The following is a 21,689-nucleotide window of genomic DNA, read 5'->3' as shown; positions in this document are numbered from 1 at the left end:
ATATTCACATGTATTAAAACACTTCAAAACAGCAAGAAATATCCATTGCAAATTCATACTTCACAAATCCAACATCATGTATCATGATTAAGGATCAAGAACATGTACTTTCCACAAATTTTTTAACACAAAACATCACCAAAATAGCAAGAAAAGCATCATATTATTTTGATCAAGTTTTAAAGTGCAAAAATCATCACAAAAATACCATAAAATTAACAAGAAATATACATGAATTTTTTTAGAGTTTTTAAAAGATTTTTAGACTCAAGAACATATAAAACTCCACAATTTCTAACAGAAATAGCAAACAATTAACAAGAAATACCACACATTTTTTAGTCAGGATTTAACACATGATAACATCACAAAAATATTAAGAGAATGATCAAAAACACATAGGAATTTTTTAGGAATTTTTCCAAGAATTTTTGAACATACAGGGGTGCAAACAGCAAGATACAGTGGTGGAATTAGCAAGAAAAATGCAAGGAGCCATGATCTGCGCAGAAAATAGGCCCAGGCCCAAGGGTGAATGGATCCTGGATCATCCAAACGCATCAGGGGCGTTGGATTGATCCAGATCCTACTAAACCTAAATCAAACGGTGGAAAGAGGACCAAAGGTGAACCAGAATTGAACCGGTCCGGTTCAACAACCTTTATAAAGGCTGGAAGACCGGTCCAGCTCATTCTGCAACTCTCCTTCTCTCTCTATGTTGTTCTAGTGAGAGAAGCTCTCACTTCTCTCTAGTTCTTCCGTTCATCTTCTCCGACGGAATTGACCACCGCCGGCGAAGCTTCCGATGACGGAACCTTAACCTTCTTCGTTTAACACAAAACAAAACCCTAACCTACACTACCTTTCACGCTGATTACGAATTTGCACTTAGTTTTTCGAAACAAACGGTGAATCTTCGTAGATCTAAGTTTGAAACTACAATCTCAACGTTTTCAAATCTTCTTCGAAACTCTTGAAACAAAACCCTAAACTGAACTAAATTCTACACTGATTATGAATACATGCTTGGATTTGCAAAATAAACGGTGGATCTTCACAGATTACATTTTTAGGGTTTCGGCTTTAATCTTTTTTGAATCTTTTCAATGTTTTTCGAAGAAAAAAGTTTCTAAGTCATGGATCCATTATGATTCACCGTTTATTTTGTGTTATAAACCTTCGTTGAGCTTTTTTGCGATGAAAAACGAAGAAGTTGTGATGATTACCTGAGTTGAGATGGAGGTTCGAACAAAGATCCTTAAGAAAGCTTTCTGGTAAGTTGAAAACCGAAAATAAATCGGTGTTCTTCTCTTCTTCTTCTCCACTGGTTCGAAACCTACTTCGATTCCTCTTCTTCTCACTTCTCTGAATTGTGATTGCACTATTTGTGCTTGGATTGCAGTTCTTTCAGTTCAATGATGAAGATTCGAACTCGAATCTCTGAGAACTGCAACGAATTAGTTCCAATTCGATTCAATTCTTTTCTGGAAATTTTAGGGTTTGATGAATTGGGGATGAATTTCTGGGTTTCTTTGGCTTTTGATCGTAACTGTCAAGAGAGAGAATGTGTGATTCTGCTTCTGTGAATTGTGATGAGTTGGCGTATTGTGATTGATGATTCTTCTGTTGCATTGATGACACAGCCTTATATAGGCTGCCATGTGGCCTCTGAGCCACTTAGGACTTGCCACGTATCTGGACTAATGACTTGGACAATGACTTGGACAAAAGGACCAATCTGCAATTTCTAAAACTAAAAGGACCAACCTGTAAATTTAAAAAAAGACTATTCTGCAATTATATAAAAAAAACTTAAAAAAAAAAATTTCGAAATAAACAAAAAAAGGACTTAAAAATAAAATTTGAAACTAGAAAAAGGACTTGAATGCAATTTTTGGAAGTTTGAGGACTTTTAAGAAAAAAGAGAAAATTAAAAATAAAATTGGACTAAAAATTGGTAAATTTGACTAAACGTAAAGTGAAACGATTAAAAATGACAAAACGAACTAAAACGAACCAACTACTTAAATGAGGTACTTTAAAGTAACCTCTCTCTGTCGAAATTTTGTGTGAAAAGACCAAAATGCCCCTAGGGACTAAAACAACTCAAAATGACTCAGATGCAATTTTAGAATGGATTTTTAACAGGAAATTAAAGCAAGAGCTTATACAAGCAAAATTAAAAGATCAGAGACGATTTTTTGGAAATTAAACAGAGTTTTAACACATGAAAAGACTAAAATGCCCCTAGGGGCTAAACTGACTCAAAATGACTTCAAATGCAATTTTTAAAATGGATTTTGACATGGAATTGAAATAAAAACTTATTCAAACAATTGAAAAGACTCAAGCAATTTTTAAAGGACGAAAATGAGCTTGGACACAGGAAATGACTAAAATACCCTTTTATATGAATTTTGCAAGTAATATTGAAATAAAATGCTGAGAAAGATGTAATTGATCAGAGACAGTTCAAATGACTTGAAATGCAAGAAAAGAGGAATGGAGCTAGTATTTTTAGGTCCAAAATTAGGGTATAACAAACACCATGTAGCTTCACAACGTCTCTAACATAAATCTCTGCTAACTGGGACACAGGAAAAGTAATATTAATCGGAATGAAATGAGCCGACTTCGTCAATCTATCTACGATCACCCAAATTGCATCATTCCCTTTGTTGGTATTCGGCAAACTCGTCACAAAATCCATGGGTATACTATCCCATTTCCATTCCGGAATCTCTAGCGGTGTCAATAACCCAGCAGGCTTCTGATGCTCAACTTTCGACTTCTGATAAGTCAAACATGCATACACAAATTGTGCCACGTCGCGCTTCAAACCTAACCACCAAAACATTTTCTTCAAATCTTGATACATTTTAGCAGCTCCTGGATGAATACTCAAACTGCTTCTATGGCCTTCTTCAAGGATCATCTTCTTCATCTCATCATTATCAGGAATACAAATTCTTCCTCGAAACCTCAACATTCCTTGGTCATCAACCTTAAAGTCACTGTCTACAGTAGGATCGCTTGCAACCATTAAATCCACCAACTTCACATCTACTTTCTGCGCCTCTCTGATACTATCCAGAAATTCATTGTTGATCTTTAACATCCCCAATTTCACACTCCTTGGCGACATTTCGCAAACCAAACTCAAGTCTCTAAACTGTTCTAGCAATTCCATCTCCTTAACCATCATTGCCGACAAGTGTAAAGTCTTCCTACTTAAGGCGTCTACAACCACATTAGCTTTACCCGGATGATAATTCAAACTAAAGTCATAATCTTTCAATAATTCGAGCCACCTTTGCTGTCTCATATTCAATTCCTTCTGATCAAACAAATACTTCAAGCTCTTGTGATCACTAAACACTTCAAATCTCGAACCATACAAGTAATGTCTCCAAATCTTAAGTGCAAATACAACTGCAGCTAATTCAAGATCATGAGTAGGGTAGTTTCGTTCATGAGTTCTCAACTGTCTTGATGCATATGCAACCACCTTACCATCTTGCATAAGTACACCTCCTAAGCCCAACTTGGACGCATCACAATACACTACAAAAGGTTCATCAGGTTTCGGCAAGATCAAAATCGGAGCCGTCGTCAAACGCTTCTTCAACTCATTAAAACTGTTCTCGCAATGGATATCCCACACAAAGGTTTTACCTTTACACGTCAACTGCGTTAACGGAAGTGCTAACTTAGAAAATCCTTCAATAAATCTTCGGTAGTAACCCGCTAAACCCAAAAAGCTTCTAATCTCTGTAACTGACTTCGGAGTCTCCCATTGTGATACCGCTTCAACTTTAGATGGATCAACTGCAATACCACTACCAGAAACAACATGGCCTAGAAAACTTACTTCCTTCAACCAGAACTCGCACTTAGACAATTTAGCATACAACTTCTTTTCTTTCAGCACTTGCAAGACAATCTTCAAATGCTCAGCATGTTCTTCCTCCGTCTTAGAATAAATCAGAATATCATCAATGAACACAACCACGAAGCGATCCAAAAATGCATGAAAAATGCGATTCATATACTCTATAAATACGCCAGGTGCATTACTAACACCAAAAGGCATCACCTTATATTCATAATGTCCATATTGCGTCCTAAAAGCCGTCTTCTGCATATCTTCATCTCTTACTTTAATCTGGTGATAACCCGACCTCAAGTCAATCTTACTGAACACACGTACACCCACTAACTGATCCATCAAGTCATCAATTCTTGGAAGTGGATACCTATTCTTTATAGTTACTTTGTTCAACTGTCGATAGTCAATACACAACCTCATACTGCCATCTTTCTTCTTAACCAGCAACACTGGAGCTCCCCAAGGTGAAACACTTGGTCTAATAAACTTCTTGTCAAGTAGATCTTCTAACTGTTTCTTCAACTCAGCCAACTCAGAAGCTGACATACGGTAAGGTGCCATAGACACAGGCTTCGTTCCCGGAACAAGATCAATAGAAAATTCAACTTCTCTTTCCGGTGGCACATCAGAAATTTCATCAGGAAAAACTTCAGGGAAATCGCACACTACTTGTAACTTATCGATCACTGCTTGATTCTCCAAAGATAAGGATGCCATCAAAGAAAACATCAGGATACCATCGCGTTCTAGCTGCTTCAGCTGCTTAGTAGACAAAAACTCCGCTCCACTTTCCTCTTCAGCAGAAGAGAAACGCATCGACTTACTAAAATAATTAATGAGAACATGGTTGTACTCTAACCAGTTCATACCAAGAATCACATCCATTCCACTCAAAGGTAGACATACTAAATCAATCTCAAAATCACGATCGGACATAGACAGAGGACAATGTAAACAGACGAGAGAAGTGGTCACCAGCTGGAGTTTCGACAACCATTTCTCCATTCATATCAGACATAGCAAGGCCCAACTTAGAAACACAATCAAAAGCAACAAAACAATGTGTAGCACCAGTATCAATAATAGCAACTAAAGGAGTATCATTAATGTAGCAAGTACCTCTGATCAAACGATCCTCATTCTCAGTCTGAGTACCAGTCAAAGCAAAAACCTTACCCCTGGTCGGGGCCTTCTTTGGTTCATGATAGGGCCAAACCGCAAGTGCACGGCCTATCGAAGTAATAGTAGTAAGTAAGAGTATCGTTCCGCTAGGGAGTTGGTCAATCTAATTAACTTTTAGATATTGATTAGAGGAGAAAGAATTAAGAAGTTGGAGAGTGCAGTTTTTGAAAGTAAATAACAATGATAATAAAAAGCCTCGGGATCATTGGTTCATCATAATAACGAATCTTTTCACAAGCAAGCCTTAAACTTATAATTAAACGTTAATCCTAATTACTAAGGACAAGTTTCTCTTTAGCATATCACAGCTCCTCTCGAAGTCAGTGAGTGTATCCCTCCAACAACCACACCTATTCTCATGGGTGATTGCCTTTGGGACCCTTGAAGATCGAAACTTTATGTGTCCCAAGGTTTGCTAGACTATTCTCATGTTTCGCAAACCTTGTCTAAATTCACTTGATCGGATATCAAAGCTCCGCGTTCGCTTTATGAATTGATATCTGTGATGATGAATTAACCATTATCAAACCCTCCGCGTTCGCTTCCACAGTTTGATAATAATTAATTCATGTTAAAACGGTGAATTTAGATTAGGAATTAGGGTAACAATTAATTAAGGTTTAAGACTTGGCTTGATCCGGATTACGTCATTAGACTTATCCAACGATCCCAAGACAAAGAAGTCTACTCACTCATGTTCATCGTAGACATGGGGGAAGAAGAGAGAATGCGATAAAAGTAAATTGCAAAGGAAGTAAAAGGAAATAAAGACTTTATTGAAATAGCAATTGAAATAAACAAAGTAAAACGTGATTGTTTATGGTGGAGAGCTACTCTATTTATAGCTTTACAATCGACTTAGAAACTAAGCAACTAAAAGGGTAAAACAGTAAAGCTGCAACAGGGTAACTTGGGCCTGAAGAAAAAGCAGCAAAAGAGGCTCTGGGAGGTGGCACGGCCGTGCCACATGTTGGCACTGGCCGTGCCAAGCTTCTGACTTGGTGGGAACATATTTTTGTCCCGTATCTTCGTATTCTTGCGCTGTATTTGTTCCAGTCCTCTTTCTTTTGCTCCAAGACACCTTCCACCATAAATTTATTCCTAAAATAAAATAAAACACAATTTGAAGTAAAATATTCTAAACTAAAATAAAATGCAATAAAATAAAATCAAATCTAAAATAAAACTAAACTAAATAAGGCAATAATTAATACTATCTATGACTCATCAAACTCCCCCACACTTGAATCTTTGCTTGTCCTCAAGCAAAAGGCAGCAAACATAGTAGCAACAAAAGATTTGATTATGGCAATATTAAGAACAAATGTCTCAAAAGAAAGGCCTTGCCTCAAGTACACTAATTACAATTTCAAATACTTCTCATGAACCTATTCTACCCAACATCAAGTCTCAAGTGAGTGTGTGTGTGCAGTCCAACCCTTTTCTTGCTCCTGTATAAGACAGATATTATGAGGAATAGGTTCTATCCTTAGTGCTAAAGTAACCGAGAAAAGTCTTTTCTTCATTTCATATAAGAGTGATGGGAATTTGAGTTAAACATTAAATTAGATATAACAATTAAGCACAAGGGGCTGCAGATGCTTAGGGGCTATCTATCCTCGTAGGGAGTCTTCTCGGATGTAATTGTCCTTTCCCCCTAGATTCAAAATCACCCTAAGTAGTGCTGCAAAATTATTGTTTGTTTCATCTCCGCGTAGGAAGTCTTTTTGGATGTAATTGTCCTTTCCCCCTAGCATTGATGAATTTGTTTCACTTTAGGTTCAAATTAAGGAGTCACCACCACAATTAGGAAGTTAGGGATTGTCATTTCCCCCACATGTTGGTGCCATTCTCCCGCCCCATTTAACATTAACAAATTAATAAGAATATAACAATTAAGAACAATTTGATTAATTTTCCCACACAAACTTATACTACTTTTACTCTTAAGACTTTAAAGGGTCTAAGTTAACACTAAAGATAGAACGTGTTCCTTAAAATACCTATTCATACATTTACTCAAGGATTGCAACCGGGTGCTTTTCTCATTGGAGAATTTTCGCAATAAAACATGATATGGGTATAGCAAGAACATAAGAAACACAAGAAACTATTTTCATGTACAAGAAGCAACCTAAAGAAGAGACAAAACAAAAATTTTCATGCCATATTTACATTAAAAACAAGCTACTAGTCATGCCTCTTGCTATAAAAACAAAACAAAAGAATAAAGTTCAAGGGAGTTTGGGAACACTACGACTCTAGACACTTTATTAGGCCCCCCCCACACTTAGGGGAAGCATTGTCCTCAATGATTCAAAAGAAAAAGAAATTAAAAGAAGAAGAAGAAGAGGAAGAAGAAGATGAAAGAAGGAGATGAGTAGAAGAATGAGAGAGATAGGGAGAAGAAGAAGGGAAGGGAGGAAGAGGAAAGCTCACATTTGTTTATTGAGGTCCGTAAGGAGGACCTTGAAGTTGGAGGTGTTGCATCATCCGACGGAGCATCTCATTATTTTCATCATTGACACGGTTGCCCCTTTGAACTTCATTGCGAAGGCCGGAGATCTCAACACCTTGCCTTTGTTGCCCGGTGCTCATCCTCTCGATTTCATTGTGAATCCATGTCCATTGTTGATTTTCATGAAGCTCACCGGTTTCATGGCCATGGTGCCCCTCTTCATGGTGCAAGTTAGCACCTTCTCCTTCATCACGGTGCAAGTTAGCACCTTCTCCCTCATCATCACCAAGAACCTGCACATCATTAACATACAACCAATTTTCTTCCACCTCGGTGGTAGTCCGAGATGGGTTAGGCAATAAAAACATGATTGGCACATTTAGCTTAAGTTGGTAATGGAGGGGTGGACGATGTTTGATGAAATTCATAGCAATAAGGGTTTCTATGTTAAGCCTATTATTTCCCTCAATTGGTTTGATCCCCTCATCTTCACCCACTCCAAAACACCTAGCTATATATGTAATGATGCCACCCACCACTATGTCTCCTCTACCGGCCGGTCTAGTACCGACAAAGTCTAGGTGATCAATCAAATAAAAACAGGTATTGACGGGGTGGTTGTGGAGCATTGCCCATAGCATGAACAACTCATCGGTTCTAGTGTTTCCTAGCTCGGTTCTACCCCAAATAGTGCAAGCCATTACCCTCTGAAGGTACCTAAGTACGGGGTTGTGAATATTGCTTGCTTTGTTCGCCCTAGGGACGTATTTGTTAAGACCGGTGATTTGTTTCCAAAAGGCAGCTGGGTCATAGTTATCCGGTTTAAGGCTGGGATCCCAATGATCATGAATATATCCCTCATTTGCAAAGCCTAAGGCATCACAAAAGTGCTGAAGTGACATGTCATAATCAATATTCATTAACCGGAAAACAACTCTATGGTTAGGGTTATCAAAATTCATCTTATCTTTAGTAAAATCTATTGAGCTCAAGAATTCATAAGTGAAATTTTCATAACCCCTCATAGGTTTCAGCAATTCAGTCCAACCTAACTTTCCTATCAACCTAGAAACATCATCAAGCAGCTCTAGCATATCTAAAGTATGGGAATCAGGATAACGAGAAGGGTGCAGATGTTTAGAGATAAGATTTTTATACCTGTCCCTTTGCTTGTTGTTTTTGAACTGGATCCCATGATTCTTCACTTGGGCTTGCTTCTTTGGGGGAGGTCCTCCTTGAGAGCTTGCTGGTTCTTTACCACTTCTTCTTGAAGCCATTGACCTTTGGTAGAATTGGTTTTGAAGGTTTAGGGTTTGGGAAAATTTTTGGTGGAAAGGATTGGTTTAGGGTTGGGGTTGATGTTTAAGGAAGTTTTGTTGGTTTGGATATGGAGATTGGTTAAGGTTTTGTGGTGTTTGGGTTAGGTTTTGAAGGATTAGGGTTTTGGTGAATTGTGGGTTTGGATGGATGAAAGATGTTTTTGATTGGTGGTTTTTGTTTTGGGTGAAGTTTGTGGTTGATTGGTGAAAGAATGGAGTGATTTGGTTAAGAATTGAGGGAGATATGGTGGTTTGAAGGTTTGAAGGTTATGGAGGTTTAGAGAGAAGTTTGAAAGATGAAAGAGGGTTGTGGTTTGTGAATGAGGAAGAAGGAAGAGAAATTTGATGTTATAGGGTGCTAGAAGTCGGGCACGGCCGTGCCACCTATTGGCACGGGCCGTGCCATCATTCTGACTTTGAACCTTCAGTTTTGCTTAAAAAAAAACTGGCACGGCCGTGCCAGTCTTAGCACGGGCCGTGCCAACCTTCTGGTCCAGGGGGCTTCAAAAATTTTCATTTTCTTGAATCTTACTCGGACAATTACCTACAAAACATCCTAGAACAAAGAAAAACAAACAAAACAAAAGCAATTAAATGCGTGGGTTGCCTCCCACGAAGCGCTCTTTTAATGTCATTAGCTTGACGGTTAGAAAGAGTCCTTAGAATGGATCAAAGATATCATATTGTGTAGATGACGCTATAAAACGTTCTTTCACAACATGATCGTTAAGCATGCAACAAGAGTAAAGAGCGGGACCTTTCATAACGTTTTCCAACTCGTATCCTACCATTTTATCACTCACTTGAAAGACTATCCTACCAAGTTTCACATCAATGAGAGCTCCCGCAGTTGCAAGGAAGGGTCTACCTAGGATTATAGGGACGTCATCGTCCTCTTCAATGTCAACGACTACAAAATCAGTGGGGATGTATATCCCCTCTATCTTAACAGGTATGTCCTCGACAAATCCTACAAGTTTCATGGTAGAACGATCAGCTATCTTCAGTTCCATTTCGGTAGGTTTCAATTCTCCTATCCCTATCCTTTTAAGAAGAGACAAAGGCAGCAAACTAACACTAGCTCCTAAGTCACATAAGGCTTTGTTTATGGTTTCATTCCCAATTTCACATGGTATGGCAAAGCTACCTGGATCTCTAAGCTTAGGGGGTGCTTCTTGGATGTTTGCACTAGTTTCCTTAGCCAAGGCTATTGTCTCATTATGCTCTATAGCCCTTTTCTTTGAAAAAATTTCCTTTAAAAACTTGGCATAAAGAGGCATCCTAGACAAAGCTTCAGCAAAGGGAAGTTTAATGCAAATCTTCCTAAGTATGTTAACAAATTTTTCAAATTTACCCTCTAATTTAAGCTTTTCGGGATTTAAGGGGGATGGAGTTTTGTTTTCTTCAAGTGGTTTAGCTTCTTCTATCACAACTTTATCACCTAAGGGCTTGACATTTTCTTTCCCAATGTTTTTAACCTTGGCAAAAGTTTCGCCTAACTTACTACCCCTAAAAGATATGACATTAACTTGGGCTTTGGGGTTGGCTTCGGTTTGACCAGGAAAGACTCCCGGTGTTTGGGAAGATGTAGCCACTTGTTGGGCTATTTGAGCGATTTGAGTTTCAAGCATTTTAGAGTGAGTAGCAATAGAATCAACCTTGGTATTGAGCTTGGAAAGAGAATCATTCAGAAATCCAGTTTGGTTTTTGAGTTCTTGAAGTTGTTTGTTTTGGTTGGCAATAGAGTTTTCCAACAAAATTTCCAAATTGGATTTTTGAGTGAATCTTTGGTTGTTTGCATAACCGGGTGGTGCTACTTGTCCATAGGGATTTTGGTTTTTATAAAAATTTTGATTTTGTCGCATCCCTTGGTTGTATTGAGCATAATTCATTTGCTCAACACCATTAATAGCACTACCTAGTTGGCAATCAACACCAGCATGACCAGCTATACCACATATTTCACAAGAAGAAGTAGATGCAGAGTTGATAGCACTAACATTGAATTTTTCAAGTTTTTCAGTTAGTGTATCAATTTTAGAAGCAAGGTGATCATAGTTAGAGACTTCGTGTATACCTGCCTCCTTTTTGGAGGGTGAAGAACTAGAGATGGCTCTCTCGTCGGTCCATTTGTAATGATTCTGAGCCATGTCTTCAATTAGGGCATACGCTTCCGTGTAGTTCTTGTTCATAAGTGCTCCACCTGCAGCTGCATCAACAGACATCTTAGTGGTATAAGACAAGCCATTATAAAAAGTGTGGACTATAAGCCACTTCTCTAGGCCATGGTGGGGACAAAGTCTTAGCATTTCTTTGAAACGCTCCCACGCCTCATAGAGAGATTCCCCATCTTTTTGATTGAACCGTGTGATTTGGTCTCTAAGTTTAGCGGTTTTAGATGGTGGAAAGAAACGGGCAAGGAATGCTTGCCTCATCTGATCCCATGAAGTAATGGAACCGACTTCGAGGGAATGGAACCAAGCGCTAGCTCTATCCCTTAAGGAAAAGGGAAAGAGATGAAGTCTTACGGCTTCTTGGTTCTCCTTCATGGTTCCACTAATTCGTAGGAAAACAGAGATGTGAAGATTGGGATCCTCAGTGGGGGATCCCGAGAATTGGTTTTGCTGCACCAAGTTAAGTAGGGCAGGCTTGATTTCAAAGTTGTCATCCTCAACCGTTGGGTACACGATAACAGCTTGTGGCTCAGCCGTAGACGGCGTTGCATACTCTTTGAGAGTGCGATTGGCCATGTCGGTGTTATTTTGTGCTGCTCTCCTCCTTCTATGTAAGAACCTTTCGATCTCGGGTATGAATACCGCTTGATTTCTAGTTCTTCGCATACAAGGTTGAGAACCCAAGAAGTTAACGATAACAGAAAAAAAGTTAAAAATAAAAAGAAAAAGAGGAAGGAGAAGAGAGAATTCTAATCACTAAGAAAAAGCTAATTAAATTAGTTAACTCCCCGGCAACGGCGCCAAAAACTTGATAGGGCCAAACCGCAAGTGCACGGCCTATCGAAGTAATAGTAGTAAGTAAGAGTATCGTTCCGCTAGGGAGTTGGTCAATCTAATTAACTTTTAGATATTGATTAGAGGAGAAAGAATTAAGAAGTTGGAGAGTGCAGTTTTTGAAAGTAAATAACAATGATAATAAAAAGCCTCGGGATCATTGGTTCATCATAATAACGAATCTTTTCACAAGCAAGCCTTAAACTTATAATTAAACGTTAATCCTAATTACTAAGGACAAGTTTCTCTTTAGCATATCACAGCTCCTCTCGAAGTCAGTGAGTGTATCCCTCCAACAACCACACCTATTCTCATGGGTGATTGCCTTTGGGACCCTTGAAGATCGAAACTTTATGTGTCCCAAGGTTTGCTAGACTATTCTCATGTTTCGCAAACCTTGTCTAAATTCACTTGATCGGATATCAAAGCTCCGCGTTCGCTTTATGAATTGATATCTGTGATGATGAATTAACCATTATCAAACCCTCCGCGTTCGCTTCCACAGTTTGATAATAATTAATTCATGTTAAAACGGTGAATTTAGATTAGGAATTAGGGTAACAATTAATTAAGGTTTAAGACTTGGCTTGATCCGGATTACGTCATTAGACTTATCCAACGATCCCAAGACAAAGAAGTCTACTCACTCATGTTCATCGTAGACATGGGGGAAGAAGAGAGAATGCGATAAAAGTAAATTGCAAAGGAAGTAAAAGGAAATAAAGACTTTATTGAAATAGCAATTGAAATAAACAAAGTAAAACGTGATTGTTTATGGTGGAGAGCTACTCTATTTATAGCTTTACAATCGACTTAGAAACTAAGCAACTAAAAGGGTAAAACAGTAAAGCTGCAACAGGGTAACTTGGGCCTGAAGAAAAAGCAGCAAAAGAGGCTCTGGGAGGTGGCACGGCCGTGCCACATGTTGGCACTGGCCGTGCCAAGCTTCTGACTTGGTGGGAACATATTTTTGTCCCGTATCTTCGTATTCTTGCGCTGTATTTGTTCCAGTCCTCTTTCTTTTGCTCCAAGACACCTTCCACCATAAATTTATTCCTAAAATAAAATAAAACACAATTTGAAGTAAAATATTCTAAACTAAAATAAAATGCAATAAAATAAAATCAAATCTAAAATAAAACTAAACTAAATAAGGCAATAATTAATACTATCTATGACTCATCAAACTCCCCCACACTTGAATCTTTGCTTGTCCTCAAGCAAAAGGCAGCAAACATAGTAGCAACAAAAGATTTGATTATGGCAATATTAAGAACAAATGTCTCAAAAGAAAGGCCTTGCCTCAAGTACACTAATTACAATTTCAAATACTTCTCATGAACCTATTCTACCCAACATCAAGTCTCAAGTGAGTGTGTGTGTGCAGTCCAACCCTTTTCTTGCTCCTGTATAAGACAGATATTATGAGGAATAGGTTCTATCCTTAGTGCTAAAGTAACCGAGAAAAGTCTTTTCTTCATTTCATATAAGAGTGATGGGAATTTGAGTTAAACATTAAATTAGATATAACAATTAAGCACAAGGGGCTGCAGATGCTTAGGGGCTATCTATCCTCGTAGGGAGTCTTCTCGGATGTAATTGTCCTTTCCCCCTAGATTCAAAATCACCCTAAGTAGTGCTGCAAAATTATTGTTTGTTTCATCTCCGCGTAGGAAGTCTTTTTGGATGTAATTGTCCTTTCCCCCTAGCATTGATGAATTTGTTTCACTTTAGGTTCAAATTAAGGAGTCACCACCACAATTAGGAAGTTAGGGATTGTCATTTCCCCCACATGTTGGTGCCATTCTCCCGCCCCATTTAACATTAACAAATTAATAAGAATATAACAATTAAGAACAATTTGATTAATTTTCCCACACAAACTTATACTACTTTTACTCTTAAGACTTTAAAGGGTCTAAGTTAACACTAAAGATAGAACGTGTTCCTTAAAATACCTATTCATACATTTACTCAAGGATTGCAACCGGGTGCTTTTCTCATTGGAGAATTTTCGCAATAAAACATGATATGGGTATAGCAAGAACATAAGAAACACAAGAAACTATTTTCATGTACAAGAAGCAACCTAAAGAAGAGACAAAACAAAAATTTTCATGCCATATTTACATTAAAAACAAGCTACTAGTCATGCCTCTTGCTATAAAAACAAAACAAAAGAATAAAGTTCAAGGGAGTTTGGGAACACTACGACTCTAGACACTTTATTAGGCCCCCCCCACACTTAGGGGAAGCATTGTCCTCAATGATTCAAAAGAAAAAGAAATTAAAAGAAGAAGAAGAAGAGGAAGAAGAAGATGAAAGAAGGAGATGAGTAGAAGAATGAGAGAGATAGGGAGAAGAAGAAGGGAAGGGAGGAAGAGGAAAGCTCACATTTGTTTATTGAGGTCCGTAAGGAGGACCTTGAAGTTGGAGGTGTTGCATCATCCGACGGAGCATCTCATTATTTTCATCATTGACACGGTTGCCCCTTTGAACTTCATTGCGAAGGCCGGAGATCTCAACACCTTGCCTTTGTTGCCCGGTGCTCATCCTCTCGATTTCATTGTGAATCCATGTCCATTGTTGATTTTCATGAAGCTCACCGGTTTCATGGCCATGGTGCCCCTCTTCATGGTGCAAGTTAGCACCTTCTCCTTCATCACGGTGCAAGTTAGCACCTTCTCCCTCATCATCACCAAGAACCTGCACATCATTAACATACAACCAATTTTCTTCCACCTCGGTGGTAGTCCGAGATGGGTTAGGCAATAAAAACATGATTGGCACATTTAGCTTAAGTTGGTAATGGAGGGGTGGACGATGTTTGATGAAATTCATAGCAATAAGGGTTTCTATGTTAAGCCTATTATTTCCCTCAATTGGTTTGATCCCCTCATCTTCACCCACTCCAAAACACCTAGCTATATATGTAATGATGCCACCCACCACTATGTCTCCTCTACCGGCCGGTCTAGTACCGACAAAGTCTAGGTGATCAATCAAATAAAAACAGGTATTGACGGGGTGGTTGTGGAGCATTGCCCATAGCATGAACAACTCATCGGTTCTAGTGTTTCCTAGCTCGGTTCTACCCCAAATAGTGCAAGCCATTACCCTCTGAAGGTACCTAAGTACGGGGTTGTGAATATTGCTTGCTTTGTTCGCCCTAGGGACGTATTTGTTAAGACCGGTGATTTGTTTCCAAAAGGCAGCTGGGTCATAGTTATCCGGTTTAAGGCTGGGATCCCAATGATCATGAATATATCCCTCATTTGCAAAGCCTAAGGCATCACAAAAGTGCTGAAGTGACATGTCATAATCAATATTCATTAACCGAAAAACAACTCTATGGTTAGGGTTATCAAAATTCATCTTATCTTTAGTAAAATCTATTGAGCTCAAGAATTCATAAGTGAAATTTTCATAACCCCTCATAGGTTTCAGCAATTCAGTCCAACCTAACTTTCCTATCAACCTAGAAACATCATCAAGCAGCTCTAGCATATCTAAAGTATGGGAATCAGGATAACGAGAAGGGTGCAGATGTTTAGAGATAAGATTTTTATACCTGTCCCTTTGCTTGTTGTTTTTGAACTGGATCCCATGATTCTTCACTTGGGCTTGCTTCTTTGGGGGAGGTCCTCCTTGAGAGCTTGCTGGTTCTTTACCACTTCTTCTTGAAGCCATTGACCTTTGGTAGAATTGGTTTTGAAGGTTTAGGGTTTGGGAAAATTTTTGGTGGAAAGGATTGGTTTAGGGTTGGGGTTGATGTTTAAGGAAGTTTTGTTGGTTTGGATATGGAGATTGGTTAAGGTTTTGTGGTGTTTGGGTTAGGTTTTGAAGGATTAGGGTTTTGGTGAATTGTGGGTTTGGATGGATGAAAGATGTTTTTGATTGGTGGTTTTTGTTTTGGGTGAAGTTTGTGGTTGATTGGTGAAAGAATGGAGTGATTTGGTTAAGAATTGAGGGAGATATGGTGGTTTGAAGGTTTGAAGGTTATGGAGGTTTAGAGAGAAGTTTGAAAGATGAAAGAGGGTTGTGGTTTGTGAATGAGGAAGAAGGAAGAAAAATTTGATGTTATAGGGTGCTAGAAGTCGGGCACGGCCGTGCCACCTATTGGCACGGGCCGTGCCATCATTCTGACTTTGAACCTTCAGTTTTGCTTAAAAAAAAACTGGCACGGCCGTGCCAGTCTTAGCACGGGCCGTGCCAACCTTCTGGTCCAGGGGGCTTCAAAAATTTTCATTTTCTTGAATCTTACTCGGACAATTACCTACAAAACATCCTAGAACAAAGAAAAACAAACAAAACAAAAGCAATTAAATGCGTGGGTTGCCTCCCACGAAGCGCTCTTTTAATGTCATTAGCTTGACGGTTAGAAAGAGTCCTTAGAATGGATCAAAGATATCATATTGTGTAGATGACGCTATAAAACGTTCTTTCACAACATGATCGTTAAGCATGCAACAAGAGTAAAGAGCGGGACCTTTCATAACGTTTTCCAACTCGTATCCTACCATTTTATCACTCACTTGAAAGACTATCCTACCAAGTTTCACATCAATGAGAGCTCCCGCAGTTGCAAGGAAGGGTCTACCTAGGATTATAGGGACGTCATCGTCCTCTTCAATGTCAACGACTACAAAATCAGTGGGGATGTATATCCCCTCTATCTTAACAGGTATGTCCTCGACAAATCCTACAAGTTTCATGGTAGAACGATCAGCTATCTTCAGTTCCATTTCGGTAGGTTTCAATTCTCCTATCCCTATCCTTTTAAGAAGAGACAAAGGCAGCAAACTAACACTAGCTCCTAAGTCACATAAGGCTTTGTTTATGGTTTCATTCCCAATTTCACATGGTATGGCAAAGCTACCTGGATCTCTAAGCTTAGGGGGTGCTTCTTGGATGTTTGCACTAGTTTCCTTAGCCAAGGCTATTGTCTCATTATGCTCTATAGCCCTTTTCTTTGAAAAAATTTCCTTTAAAAACTTGGCATAAAGAGGCATCCTAGACAAAGCTTCAGCAAAGGGAAGTTTAATGCAAATCTTCCTAAGTATGTTAACAAATTTTTCAAATTTACCCTCTAATTTAAGCTTTTTGGGATTTAAGGGGGATGGAGTTTTGTTTTCTTCAAGTGGTTTAGCTTCTTCTATCACAACTTTATCACCTAAGGGCTTGACATTTTCTTTCCCAATGTTTTTAACCTTGGCAAAAGTTTCGCCTAACTTACTACCCCTAAAAGATATGACATTAACTTGGGCTTTGGGGTTGGCTTCGGTTTGACCAGGAAAGACTCCCGGTGTTTGGGAAGATGTAGCCACTTGTTGGGCTATTTGAGCGATTTGAGTTTCAAGCATTTTAGAGTGAGTAGCAATAGAATCAACCTTGGTATTGAGCTTGGAAAGAGAATCATTCAGAAATCCAGTTTGGTTTTTGAGTTCTTGAAGTTGTTTGTTTTGGTTGGCAATAGAGTTTTCCAACAAAATTTCCAAATTGGATTTTTGAGTGAATCTTTGGTTGTTTGCATAACCGGGTGGTGCTACTTGTCCATAGGGATTTTGGTTTTTATAAAAATTTTGATTTTGTCGCATCCCTTGGTTGTATTGAGCATAATTCATTTGCTCAACACCATTAATAGCACTACCTAGTTGGCAATCAACACCAGCATGACCAGCTATACCACATATTTCACAAGAAGAAGTAGATGCAGAGTTGATAGCACTAACATTGAATTTTTCAAGTTTTTCAGTTAGTGTATCAATTTTAGAAGCAAGGTGATCATAGTTAGAGACTTCGTGTATACCTGCCTCCTTTTTGGAGGGTGAAGAACTAGAGATGGCTCTCTCGTCGGTCCATTTGTAATGATTCTGAGCCATGTCTTCAATTAGGGCATACGCTTCCGTGTAGTTCTTGTTCATAAGTGCTCCACCTGCAGCTGCATCAACAGACATCTTAGTGGTATAAGACAAGCCATTATAAAAAGTGTGGACTATAAGCCACTTCTCTAGGCCATGGTGGGGACAAAGTCTTAGCATTTCTTTGAAACACTCCCACGCCTCATAGAGAGATTCCCCATCTTTTTGATTGAACCGTGTGATTTGGTCTCTAAGTTTAGCGGTTTTAGATGGTGGAAAGAAACGGGCAAGGAATGCTTGCCTCATCTGATCCCATGAAGTAATGGAACCGACTTCGAGGGAATGGAACCAAGCGCTAGCTCTATCCCTTAAGGAAAAGGGAAAGAGATGAAGTCTTACGGCTTCTTGGTTCTCCTTCATGGTTCCACTAATTCGTAGGAAAACAGAGATGTGAAGATTGGGATCCTCAGTGGGGGATCCCGAGAATTGGTTTTGCTGCACCAAGTTAAGTAGGGCAGGCTTGATTTCAAAGTTGTCATCCTCAACCGTTGGGTACACGATAACAGCTTGTGGCTCAGCCGTAGACGGCGTTGCATACTCTTTGAGAGTGCGATTGGCCATGTCGGTGTTATTTTGTGCTGCTCTCCTCCTTCTATGTAAGAACCTTTCGATCTCGGGTATGAATACCGCTTGATTTCTAGTTCTTCGCATACAAGGTTGAGAACCCAAGAAGTTAACGATAACAGAAAAAAAGTTAAAAATAAAAAGAAAAAGAGGAAGGAGAAGAGAGAATTCTAATCACTAAGAAAAAGCTAATTAAATTAGTTAACTCCCCGGCAACGGCGCCAAAAACTTGATAGGGCCAAACCGCAAGTGCACGGCCTATCGAAGTAATAGTAGTAAGTAAGAGTATCGTTCCGCTAGGGAGTTGGTCAATCTAATTAACTTTTAGATATTGATTAGAGGAGAAAGAATTAAGAAGTTGGAGAGTGCAGTTTTTGAAAGTAAATAACAATGATAATAAAAAGCCTCGGGATCATTGGTTCATCATAATAACGAATCTTTTCACAAGCAAGCCTTAAACTTATAATTAAACGTTAATCCTAATTACTAAGGACAAGTTTCTCTTTAGCATATCACAGCTCCTCTCGAAGTCAGTGAGTGTATCCCTCCAACAACCACACCTATTCTCATGGGTGATTGCCTTTGGGACCCTTGAAGATCGAAACTTTATGTGTCCCAAGGTTTGCTAGACTATTCTCATGTTTCGCAAACCTTGTCTAAATTCACTTGATCGGATATCAAAGCTCCGCGTTCGCTTTATGAATTGATATCTGTGATGATGAATTAACCATTATCAAACCCTCCGCGTTCGCTTCCACAGTTTGATAATAATTAATTCATGTTAAAACGGTGAATTTAGATTAGGAATTAGGGTAACAATTAATTAAGGTTTAAGACTTGGCTTGATCCGGATTACGTCATTAGACTTATCCAACGATCCCAAGACAAAGAAGTCTACTCACTCATGTTCATCGTAGACATGGGGGAAGAAGAGAGAATGCGATAAAAGTAAATTGCAAAGGAAGTAAAAGGAAATAAAGACTTTATTGAAATAGCAATTGAAATAAACAAAGTAAAACGTGATTGTTTATGGTGGAGAGCTACTCTATTTATAGCTTTACAATCGACTTAGAAACTAAGCAACTAAAAGGGTAAAACAGTAAAGCTGCAACAGAGTAACTTGGGCCTGAAGAAAAAGCAGCAAAAGAGGCTCTGGGAGGTGGCACGGCCGTGCCACATGTTGGCACTGGCCGTGCCAAGCTTCTGACTTGGTGGGAACATATTTTTGTCCCGTATCTTCGTATTCTTGCGCTGTATTTGTTCCAGTCCTCTTTCTTTTGCTCCAAGACACCTTCCACCATAAATTTATTCCTAAAATAAAATAAAACACAATTTGAAGTAAAATATTCTAAACTAAAATAAAATGCAATAAAATAAAATCAAATCTAAAATAAAACTAAACTAAATAAGGCAATAATTAATACTATCTATGACTCATCAGTTCAGTACACTGAACAGAAATATGTCCTTTCCCACCGTAATTGAAACAAATAGTGTCATCGTGCTTGCATTCTGCAACTGTATGCCCTTTGACACCACAACGGTAGCACCCTCTCGCCTCAGTAGCACCACAAGCATTACTCTTGTGACCTTTTTCTCCACATTTGTAACAAACAATCCCAGCAGGAGTCTCGTTCTTCTTAGGCTTCCTCTCATCAATCACTCTTTGCTTGCCCTTATCAGCTGGAGTACTATAAGGCTTCCCACGATTCTGTTGCTGCTTACCCTTTCTCTCATTCATAATCTTATAATGAGCCTTCGAATCATCTTCATAGATTCTGCACCTGCTCACCGACGCAGAAAAGTCACGGATCTATTGGTAACCAATGGCTCGCTTAATATCAGGACGCAAACCATTCTCAAACTTGATACATTTAGAAAACTCAGCATTGTCTCCAGTATAGTGTGGATAGAACTGAGCCAGCTCCACAAACTTTGCCGCATACTCTGTCACCGACATGTTTCCTTGCTTCAGCTCAAGGAACTCAACCTCTTTCCTTCCACGAACATCTTCAGGAAAATATCTGTTTAGGAACTCTCCCTTAAACACGGCCCAAGTAATAGCCGCACCACCTTGCTCTAATTCAGGTAAAAGACTCACCCACCAGTCATCAGCCTCCTCAGATAGCATGTGCGTACCAAAACGCACCTTCTGATCATCAGTACATTGCATAACCCTGAACACCCTCTCAATCTCCTTGAGCCATGCCTGTGCTCCATCAGGGTCGTACCTTCCTTTGAAAGTGGGAGGATGATTTCTCAGAAAGGCCTCCAACATCCTTACGTCAGCATTAACACCAGCACCAACATTTGGTTGTTGTCCTACAGCTTGGGCTACAGCTTCCAAAGCAGCAGCAATCGCAGCATCATTTCTTCCAGCCATTCTAGTCATCTTGTAACAGATAAGGTTTGCAGCCTCCAGGTCTACTCTTCTTTACTGCACAACACACAACGTTTAGAATAACATAATAATGGTATTCCAATTGCTAAAATGACACAACTTGACTCACTACTTGGCCGGACGGACCGACCTGCTCTGATACCAATTGTAACGCCCCGTTTTCCCGACTTAAAAATTTCATAAAAATTATCAGAGTTTATCAACATAACGGAGCATCACATACATCAATACATCATTTAACAACAAATATAATAATAGGGAATACTATTTATTTAATCAACCTGTCTTTATAAAATTCAATAGTCAAAAGCAGCGGAAATTTAGTTCACAACGTCACGTAAAATCTTTGGCATAAAAGGCCACAATTTAACATCTCAAATAGCCTTCATAAAATGTTCAACATTTATTGAATAAAATACGTAACAAGGAAAACAAGCATCAGACAATCCCCATCCCGTTACGTATCAGAGCATCCTAGACGACACGACGTGAGAAGTCTACTCACGAACACAACTAGTCTTTATTACCTGCACATTACCCACGGTCGAGGCAACATATACGCAGAAGGGGTGAGATTTCACATTCATTAATTAACAAATAATAATTCATAAAGATAACCAACAACATATATCTAACATTAATATCATCATTTAACATCATTTAACAAGGTTAAGTAACCAACAACTTCGTAGTTATTCAAAGGTAGCATATTCATCTTAATTCACTTCATTTACATCATTATAATTATGGTGACAACAATGTTTTATCTTGGTTTTCGGGTGTCAAACATTGATTAACGTTTGAACCTTTTAAACCGGTGATATCTTATTTTTTCTTGGGAAGGGAAAAAGTAAGCAAAACCCTTGAGAATCGAGGTCCGGGAGTTGTTTTCGCTACGGGAAGGTGTTAGGCACCCATAACGACTATAGTATCCTATAGAAACCGTC

The 21,689-nt window shown here is 38.9% G+C and overlaps 2 non-coding genes and 1 pseudogene across 2 annotated transcripts; 2 read left to right on the top strand and 1 right to left on the bottom strand.

Annotated features, from left to right (window-relative positions):
* Window positions 1–2,583: 2,583 nt before the first annotated feature.
* LOC146956682 (uncharacterized) lies at window positions 2,584–21,080 on the bottom strand (annotated as a pseudogene).
* On the top strand, window positions 11,129–11,235 carry LOC146956684 (small nucleolar RNA R71). Its single transcript, XR_015025118.1, has one exon. It is a non-coding gene; the product is annotated as a small nucleolar RNA R71 (small nucleolar RNA).
* On the top strand, window positions 17,869–17,975 carry LOC146956683 (small nucleolar RNA R71). Its single transcript, XR_015025129.1, has one exon. It is a non-coding gene; the product is annotated as a small nucleolar RNA R71 (small nucleolar RNA).
* Window positions 21,081–21,689: the final 609 nt, after the last annotated feature.

Source organism: Medicago sativa, chromosome 1 (genome assembly GCF_051527215.1).
Source record: "Medicago sativa cultivar Bolivia chromosome 1, Bolivia_mono, whole genome shotgun sequence".
Classification (NCBI taxonomy): domain Eukaryota; kingdom Viridiplantae; phylum Streptophyta; class Magnoliopsida; order Fabales; family Fabaceae; genus Medicago; species Medicago sativa.
Note: the sequence above shows the minus strand (reverse complement) of the source record. Positions and strands in the feature narration are given on the sequence as shown.